The following is a 10,228-nucleotide window of genomic DNA, read 5'->3' as shown; positions in this document are numbered from 1 at the left end:
GCTTAGTTGCTCTGTGACATGTGGGATCATCCCAGACCAGGGCGCGAACCTACGTCCTCTGAATTGGCAGGCGGATTCTTAACCACTGTGCCACCAGGGAAGCCTGGCAATTTTAACAATATTAATTTTTCCAACCCAAGAGCATGGGATATATTTCCATTTCTTTGAATCATATTCAGTTTCTTTTATCAATGTTTTATAGTTTTCAGAGCATAGTGCTTTCACCTCCTTCGTTAAGTTTATTCCTAGGTTTTTTTTTTTTTGATGCAATTCTAAAGGGGATTTTTTTAAACTATTCTCATATTTTATTATTAATGTATAGAAACACAACAGTTTTCTGTGTATTAATCTTGTATCCTACAAAATTGCTGAAATCATTTATTCTAAGTAGTTTTTAGAGTTGTCTATATAGAGTATCTTTTTATCTGCAAACAGTGACAGTTTTATTTCTTCCCTTCCAATTTGGATACCTTTATTTCTTGTCTGACTGCTATGGCTAGCACCTCCAATAATATGTTAACTGGAAACAGAGAGAGGATATTCTTGTCTTGTTCTTGAACTTAGTGGAGAGTCTGAGGTTTTCACTGAGTAGGATGTTGGCTGTGCGTTTGTTGTAAATGGCCTTTACTGTGTTGAGATATGTTCCCTTAATATGCACTTTGATGAGAGTTTTTACCATGAATGGATATTGAATTTTGTCAATTGCTTTTTCTGCATGTATTGAGATGATCATACGGTTTTTGTCTTTCCTTTTGTTAATGTGGTATATCAAATTGATATGTGCTTTTGAACCATCCTTGTGACCCTGGAATAAAACCAACTTCATCCTTTTTATGTATTGTTAGATTTGGTTTGCTTGTTTGTTGAGGATTTTTGCATGTATATTAATCAAAGTTACAGAACTGTAATTTTCTTTGGTAGTGTCTTTGTCTGGTTTTGATAACAGGGTAATGGTGACCTCATAGAATGAATTTGGGAGTGTACCCTCCTCTTCAGTTTTTTGGTATAGTTTGGGGAGGATAGGTATAAGTACTAATATGTTTGGTAGAATTCCTCAGTGAAGCTATCTGGTCTTGGGATTTGTTCGTAGGGAAGCTTTTTTGTTATAGATTAGATTTATTTTCCACTGATCTGTTCAAGTTGTCTGTTTCTTCTTGATTTGGTCTTGGCAGGCTGTATGTTTCTAGAAATTTGTCTTTCTAAGTTGTCCATTTTATTGGCACATAACTGTTTGTAGTAACCCCTTGTGATTTTTTTTCTTTGCATTTCTGTGGTATCAGTTGTTATTTCTCCTGTTTCATTTCTTATTTTATTTGGGTCTGCTCTCTTTTCTTATTGGTGAGCCTGGCTAAATATTTATCAATTTATTTTTTCAAATGAAACCAGCTCTTGGTTTTATTCTATTTTTTGATCTCTATTTTATTTATTTCCTCTCTGATCTTTATTTCCTTTTTCTGACTGTGGGCTTTGTTATTCTAATTCTTTCAGGTGGTAGCTTAGATTGTTTATTTAAGATTTTTCTTGTTTCTTGAGAAAGACCTCTCCCGCTGTGAACTTCCCTCTTAGAACTGCATTTGCATCATAATCCCATAGATTTTGGAAAGTTGTATTTTCATTTTGATTTGTCTCTAGGTGTTTTATTATTTCCTCTTTGATTTTATTATTGACCCCTTGTCGTTTTGTTTTTTTTTCTTTTATTTTTATTTGTTTTTTGTTTGGTTGCATGTTGTTTAGTGTCCATGTATTTGTTCTTCTCCCCTTGTCAGTTGATTTCTAGTTTCATACCAATGTGGTCAGAAAAAATGTTTGATATAATTTATATTCTCTTATATTAAGGCTTGTTTTGTGACATAGTATGCGATCTATCCTGGAAAACATTACAAGTGCACTTGCAAAGAACATATATTCTGGCTTTTTTGGATGTAGTGTCCTACAGATATCAACTAAATTCAAGTGGTCTATTATTTCATTTGCATTCTCTATTGCTTTCACAGAAATTATTCTTTACCTCACAGGCTGCAAAGTACTCTGGTAGGTAGACTTGTAGACAACTTTAGAACCTTTGGTGTTATAATCGTGCTCGGGTGTTTTAATTTGCATATAAACTACTTGTGAGTCTTTTTTTTTTTCTTTTTTTAAGAGGAGTTTTTGATTCTGTGGAGCAGAGTCCAAGATACTGCATTTCTAAGTAGTTCTTGGAGGAAACCAATGCTGCTAGTTCTGAACCACACTTGGATTACCATGGCTTTAAATTACCGTCTGACCCTTTCTATTTTGGGAAGTGAATGCATGCCCCAGAAAGGACATCATTAATAGTTTAAGGTTCTGCAGTGATACCTTTCTGTTCATTATCTTCATTATAATTTGAAAGCAGAAAATGTGTTTTTATTTTTTATTTCTCTGTAATCATTCCTCATTGGATTATTTTTTAATAAATGCTTGCTCAGGTTTCACATGTACAAAATCTTCCTGAGTCCTACTGAATGTATGACTCAAATTTTCAGAACTAGTTTTGTTGTTGTTGTTGTTACACTTAACTTCACAGTGAATTGTCTCTGATTTTCACATTTAATGGAATTAAATGCATTAAATAGCATTAAATTATATGCTATTTCACTGAGTCTTTTCAGAGACTTCCATTTCATACTGCCACCACGATAAAGCAAAAATCTAGCCTAAGGTGGTGATTACTACTTCTTGGCTTTTCTTGAGCTATTCATGGTTGCTAGTGTGATTAGGAAATAATTGTTTGATTTATTTACTTGTCTCTGCAGCTTATGGGAAATGCTGTGCATTTGGCTATAACGTCTTTCTTAATTTATTCATGTGAAAATGTAGATTACAGCATAATTAAATAACCTCTCTGTGGATGAAAACGGTAACTATAATCATTATATGTTGTTTGTCAGCCACAATGTAAAACAAATCTTCAGGTTAAGAGAATTAGAGTTTATTATTACAGTATTAATGACTGTATCTCAATTCCTTTATTTTTATAGATTGCTGTGGATTCTGTGTAACCATGTGTAAAATGTTTTATAACTGATATTTCATAGCAATTCATGAAAAGAACGTTAAGTGAAGCACATATTTCTATGTTTGTATTAAGCAAATTAGTGTAGAAAAAAATATATGACCAATAGAACACCATGGACTGCTAAAAAGTTTACTAAAAAATATATAAGAAGTTACTATAGTTTGTCAATATGTTAATTATATATTACTGCCATAAATGTTTTTAACTGTTAAAATCAACTATTTTTCTTTCTTAGATTTGGCTAAAAATTGAATTTATTATAAACAAATATTGCTATTTTAGAGAACACAACTTGAAATGTAAGGATATTTGCTCTCTATTCGTGTAGATGTAGACATAAACTCTTAATATTGAGTTTCACCTATAAACTCCATAATTTTTATTTTCAATGCATTTTATGGCAAACTTAAAAAAAGTATTGGTTCATTTTGGAAATTTAAAATTTATAAATTATTGAACTGATTATTGATATAACTGCTTATAAACATCTTAATATTTACTGAGTTACGTTCATAATGACAATAGTTAAGTTGAATATTTTCCCCATTGCTTTCAATATATCAACATTAAATGTTTCATATAAACTTCTGAATATCATTCTGTCACCCCCACAAAGGGCCTGATCTTGTCAATATAAAATGGGATAATTTTATAGTTTCTCCAAAACTATATTTTTTCACATGTAACTTGTATAAACACCTATCTCATTTTGCTTTATTTTTCTCATTTTGTATTTTCTCTCACTAATAAAGTAATATAGACAGGTAATGAGTCATTAAATGTTTTGTCATTTATATGCTTCATATCTTTATTACAGTTTGCATGTTTCAGACAGAAATTGCCTTAAATATAGAGTTTACAATCTTTTCACTTGGGTTGAATTGTTTAGACAACAGTTAAAAACAGTGTCTCCAAATAATAAGCAGTTATAAATGGTCAACATCAATCAGAATTAAAGAATGGTAGTTGAAGTTTTTTTGGGTTTTTTTTTGCCAAATTGTCAAAGTTTAAAAAAGAATCATGTTAATGCATATATTAATTGACTTATGTATGAAACAGCTGGCAGTGATACACTGCTGGTGGAAATGTAAATTGGTATAAATTTTCTGTGTTGCACTTTAGAAAATTAAGTTATAAAGAATTAATAACCTTAATATCTGTGAAGATGGATAGTCATTTACTTCCCTCTTTCTGGATAATCTTCAAAATGAATAAGAACAAAAACTACATCACTAAAAATCTATAGCAAGGTATCATCCACACACTAAACATATTTGAGGATATTTTGGTAGATACAACATAGATATAATGATATTGAAAATTGATGTTTTTGCAGTTTTTTTAATGAAGGGTCAGGCAAAAAGTCATGACATGAAAAATGTCTGAAGTCATTAAAGAAAAGCATAGTTTACTCTGATTTCCATTAGAATGTATCACATACATTAATATCACTTCATCATTATTGTCATAATCATCATCTTTGCCATTTCATATTAGTTTTCTATTGCTACTGTAACAAATTACCACAATGGATTAAAACAAGACAAATGTAGGAAGGGATATATAGGCAGAGTACAATGGGTTTTTAGGGTAGTGAAGATAATCTGTATGGTACTATAATGATGGCTACATGTTATTATACATCTGTCCAAACCCATAGAATGCATAGCACCAAGAGTGAACTATAATGTAAGCTATGGACTAATAGTTGATGTGTCAGTGTACATTCATTAACTGTAACAAAGGTACCACTTGGGTGGGAATGTTGACAACTGGGGACGCTATGCATGTATAGTGGCAAGGAGTATATGGGAAATCTGTTCCTTCCTCTTAACTTTGCTGTGAGCTGAAAAGTACTCTTAAAAAATAAAAAAAATTGGGGGGCTTCCCTGATGGCACAGTGGTTGAGAATCTGCCTGCCAATACAGGGGACACGGGTTCGAGCTCTGGTCTGGGAAGATCCCACATGCCACAGAGCAACTAGGCCCGTGAGCTACATCTACTGAGCGTGTGCGTCTGGAGCCTGTGCTCCGCAACGAGAGGCCGCAACAGTGAGAGGCCCGCGCACCGCGATGAAGAGTGGCCCCCTCTTGCCACAGCTAGAGAAAGCCCTCGCACAGAAACGAAGACCCAACACAGCCAAAAATAAATAAATAAGTTTATTTAAAAAAATAAAATAAAAATAATAAAAACTTTAAGACAAAAAGCATACAAATATATTATCTTCTCTATGTTGAAAGTCTGAAATGTATCTCATTGGGTTAAAATCAAGGTGTTGGCAGGATTGCTTTCCTTTCTGGGAGCTCTAGGAATCCATTTTGTTGCCTTTTCCAGCTTCTGGAGGTCACCCACCAACCTTGGCTCATTTCCCCCTTTCTCCCTCTTCATGTTAAATATTTATAGTCATCTGGGGAAAGTAAAACTTGAAATTCTAGTATTACGAAGTCTAGTATTAAGAGCTATTAGAGATTATAAGCAAAATGGACCTCAAGTATTTATTTTTTTAATTAAAAATTATATATTTTTTATTTTAAAATTATAAATGTTTATAAGACTCATATGGGGGAAAGATAATCTATTCTGCTTCAGGTTTTGAAATTTTTCTACCTAGAAATATTTTTGAAAGAAAACATTTAGAATTTTGATTTTTTTTTTATGGAGGCTAATGTTTGACTTTAATAATAATAACATGTTTTTTATATTTGAGATGTTAAGACTATTAAATGATGGGTTTGAGATTGCAATTTAATTTACTTGTCTGGTGTTTTATCTACATATGGATTTCACAAGAATACTTACTAGCAAAAGTCATTATCTATTTGACTATCACAAATTCCATGTTTTCTATTATTCAGCAGCATATTATACTATTGTTTTATATATTGATCAATTTACCTCCTAAAATATATTTTGTGAATAAGATTCATTGATCTATGGTAATATTGATAGTACTTCTGCTACGGATAATGTGGCAGTGGTCTTTTCTGAAACTCATTGTTAAACTGAATGTAACATGATTAATTTTATTAAGAAATATATTTTACAGTCATTTCCTTTTCCACGGTCATGAACATAATGTTAGTTCATGTCCTCATGAAATTTGGGTATTATGTTCATATTGATCCCCTTGCAACCAGTTTTGAAAATGGTGAATCTGTTGTTCAGCGTTCCTGGGAAATGCTAATAGGGCCATATCAGACCAGGTTTTAAAGTATTTTAGAGGTTCCATAATTCCCTTTCCTTTGTCATGACAAACAAAATTCTCACTGCTATGAGCCCATGTAATTTTTCATTTTGTCTTTTTTGAATTCTATTAACAGTTTACATCCCAGAAATGTAAAATGATAGTCCTTTTTATCATCAGTAGCCTGACAGAAGCAAATAGTTCATTCACATAAAGTAGTGGAGATTTTCCTACAGGGATTATTGACAACAATGTGAGCAGGCTGAAGAGGAAACTATGAGATACTGAAATATGCTGCAGCTTTGCAACCATGGGAGGGAACAGAGCACTATGACTACTGGGCTTGAAAGGACAAGGGAGAAGAGTGGATTTTGGAACTAGAACCTAGAAGCAGACAGAGTTGTAGCCTTTTCCTTCATTAAGACCCACATCTGAGCTCCTCCTAGGTGATCCTTTGTTAGAACTCTCCTTAGAATTTACAAGTAGAGTTACCACTCCAAGGACTCAGAATTTTAAGAGGATAAAAGATCTGGGGAGGCAAACAGAGTATCTACAGTTCATTCCACATGGACAGAGTATTCTTCATGCTTTTGTGTATTCTTCTCCTTTTCTAGAAGTGCTTCCCATCTATCTATTCAACATTTGCTTGGTTACTTCATTAAGAATTTTGAAACATTGTATAGTGGTACTATTTCTTTCACTACCCTAGACAAAAGTATTTAATATTTTTTTATTCTCCCAACACTATGTTCCATAAATTTTTCCATTATTTTACATTTTATGTTGGATTGCAAAAAATAGGTTAACATTTATGTCTATTTTTGCTTTTCTGCATTTTTTAATGTTTCTGCAGTTGGTATAGTGAATAATTATTTTGATATCCTGTTAAAATACTTATTGATGTTAAAAATTACTTTAAAAAGTTTTCATCAAGGGTCCTTTAAAAATCAACATAACACATCAGATAAAGTATAAATGTCATAGCAAGGTAAAATTGTGCAACTATCTTTTGAATGTGAAATGAGAGGAAATAAGAATATCAGTTTAAAGTATAATTCACATTTGAAAAATATTAATAATGTCCAAAATTACTTCAGATTTCTAAAGCATAGGAAAATAAAAATGATAAAACCTACAAACATACTTAACATAAATGGTTTACCATGTACCTTTTAAAGTCTTAATTTTAAATGGATTATAATGTAACTTCCCTCGAGAGAAAAAAATGATGGTACAGATGGATGTAACTCAGAATGTATATAGATTTGAACTTGGCTGGAGAAATTTGACATACTATTTCTTGATCATGGGAAAATGCAAGTTCTGGAGAGAGTGCCAGGAAGATAATGTGACTAAGAAAATGAAAATATGACTGATATAAAATAATATACTCTGATTACATTTAGCTTAGTGAAACTAAATTTTCTCAAGTGATGTAAAATAGTAGTAAGAAATGAGTAATAACTGTAAAATATTCATACATAACATCACATATAGGATAATATTTTTAATTGCTAATATTGTTTTCTGAGGAAGAATATTGGAAATATACAAAAATTGTCAAGGCTGTACTACACTGTTGCTGCAAGTTTGAGAAGAGAAGAAAATGAGGTGATACAAAATATGATATTCATAATGTGATAATCATGAATATTCTGAGTATTGTAATGTCAATATTATATAAGTCCCTGTAATCTATAAGCAAAAAATTTAGACATTCGTGTTTGAATGTCTCATGTATATCCACAGCCATACCTACTCACATATGGGTTATCTAGCTTTCACTTCTTTCCTGTGCAAAATACCTAGTTGACTTGAATAAATTAAGATTCTTACAAATAAATTTTAAAATTGAATAACATTTTATAATAGTCTACAATTTTATTCACTGAATAGATTAATATATACTTTCATGATATAATGTTGAGTTTCTATAAGGAAACCTATTTTTCAAATGAACTTTAAATTCCCATTAGTAAGATATATAAATATTTGCCAATGAAACTAAGAAATTGGAACATTAAAATAAAATCATGATTATATTCACAAATAGAAATTGATTGGAATTTTATAAAATTCAATTGAAAGACTAACACTTAGGAGGAATCATCAAATTATAAACAATATTTTACAAGTATTGAACTACTCCTTCAACTATTTTTATTTTGTACCTGAGACTTAATTATTTTGTAACTGGTGAAGCTTGTACCTCTTAATCTCCCTCACCTATTTCTCTTATGCCCCCAACCCCCTACCCTCTCCCCTCTGGCAGACATCTCTTTGTTCTCTGTATCTATGACTTTTTTGTTTTGTTATATTTGTTTTTGTTTTTAGATTCCACATATAAGTGAAATCATACAGTGTTTGTCTTTCTGACTTATTTCACTTAATATAATATCCTGAGATCCATCCATGTCACCACAAATGACAAGATTTCATTCTTTTTTATGGCTGAATAGTATTCTACTGTGTGTGTGTGTGTGTGTGTGTATTCATACCACTGCTTCATTATCCATTCATCTATCTATGGATACATAGGTTGCTTCCAAATATCAGATATTATGATGAGTGCTGCAATGAACATAGGGTGTATACATCTTTTTGAATTGGTGTTTTTGTTTTCTTTGGATAAGTTTATTTATTGTTTAAAAAAAAAAAAGCCCGTAAGTTTTGTTGATATTTTTCTACTTTTTATTCTCTATTTCATTGACTTCTGCTCTAATCTTTATTTCCTTCTACGAACTTTGGGTTTTGTTTGTTCATTTTCTAATTACTTTAGGTGTAGGGTTAGGTTGATTATTTGAAATTTCTTATTTCTTGAGGTAAGCTTGTATCACTATAAACTTCCCTCTTAGAACTGCTTTTGATGCATCCCATAGATTTTGGATAGTGTGTTTCTGTTTTCATTTGTCTCCAGGTATTTTTTGATTTCCTTTTTTGCTTCTTCACTGATCCATTGGTTGTTTAGTAACATACGTTTAACCTCCACATATTTGTGCTATTTACAGTTTTTTTTTCTTGTAGTTGATTTCTAGTCTCATAGCATTGTGGTTGGAAAATACATTTGAAATGATTTATATTTTCTTAAACTTTCTGAGCCTTGTTTTGTGGCCTAGCATGTGAACTATTCTGAGAATGTTTCATGCTGTGCACTTGAAAACGAGTGTGTATTGTCACTTTTGGATGAAATGTTCTTTCTATATATTAAGTCTGTCTTGTCTAATGTGTCATTTAAAACCTTATTGATTTTTTATGTTGATGATCCATCCACTGATTTAAGTGGAGTATTGAAGACTCCTATAATTAATGTGTTACTGTAAGTTTTTCTCTTTATGTCTGTTAATATTTACTTTATGTATTAGCAAGTACTATTCCATATGTGATGCTAAGTATTAAATATTTTAGAATACAATCCATTGACATTTTGATTTATCCAGAGGTTAACCAATTTCTTTGTTAATCTTTTCACGTTGAATTTCAGACATTCATTTTTGCAGGTGTTGCCTTTCTTTTCAAAATTTATTCACTGATTTTAAAAATGAGTTTCTTATTGTACTAAATCATTTTTTCTGAAAATGTTTGTTTTGCCCCCATTTCCAAATTTTTAAATTAAATTGGTTACTGTAGTGTAGTTGATATGATTTAACAAGACCTGCAAATAATAGAGAGACCTAATTTTGATCAATTGTAGATACAAATGTGCAACTGCACTTTACTAGAAAGATCATATATGACGACCAGAGCACCTGGAGCTGAATCTGTCATTCTGTAAATGTGACATTTATTTTTTTGTGCATATGCTCATTAGTTAATGTCTGGACGTGACTTTCAGAGGGTATCCTGCTTTTGGTACCTCTGCAGAATAATGTATTGGGAATGGTGTGTCATGAAGCTTTCACCTAATGAGGGAAGAAACTTTCCTGGTAACCCCAGACATGACATGCTTCAATCTTCCTTCAATTCAACTATTTTCTGTCAAATAAAATGGAGTCTACAGAGATCTTTGC

Source organism: Pseudorca crassidens, chromosome 5 (assembly GCF_039906515.1).
Source record: "Pseudorca crassidens isolate mPseCra1 chromosome 5, mPseCra1.hap1, whole genome shotgun sequence".
Lineage (NCBI taxonomy): Eukaryota > Metazoa > Chordata > Mammalia > Artiodactyla > Delphinidae > Pseudorca > Pseudorca crassidens.
The sequence above is the reverse complement of the archived record's forward strand: the minus strand, read 5'-3'. Positions refer to the sequence as shown.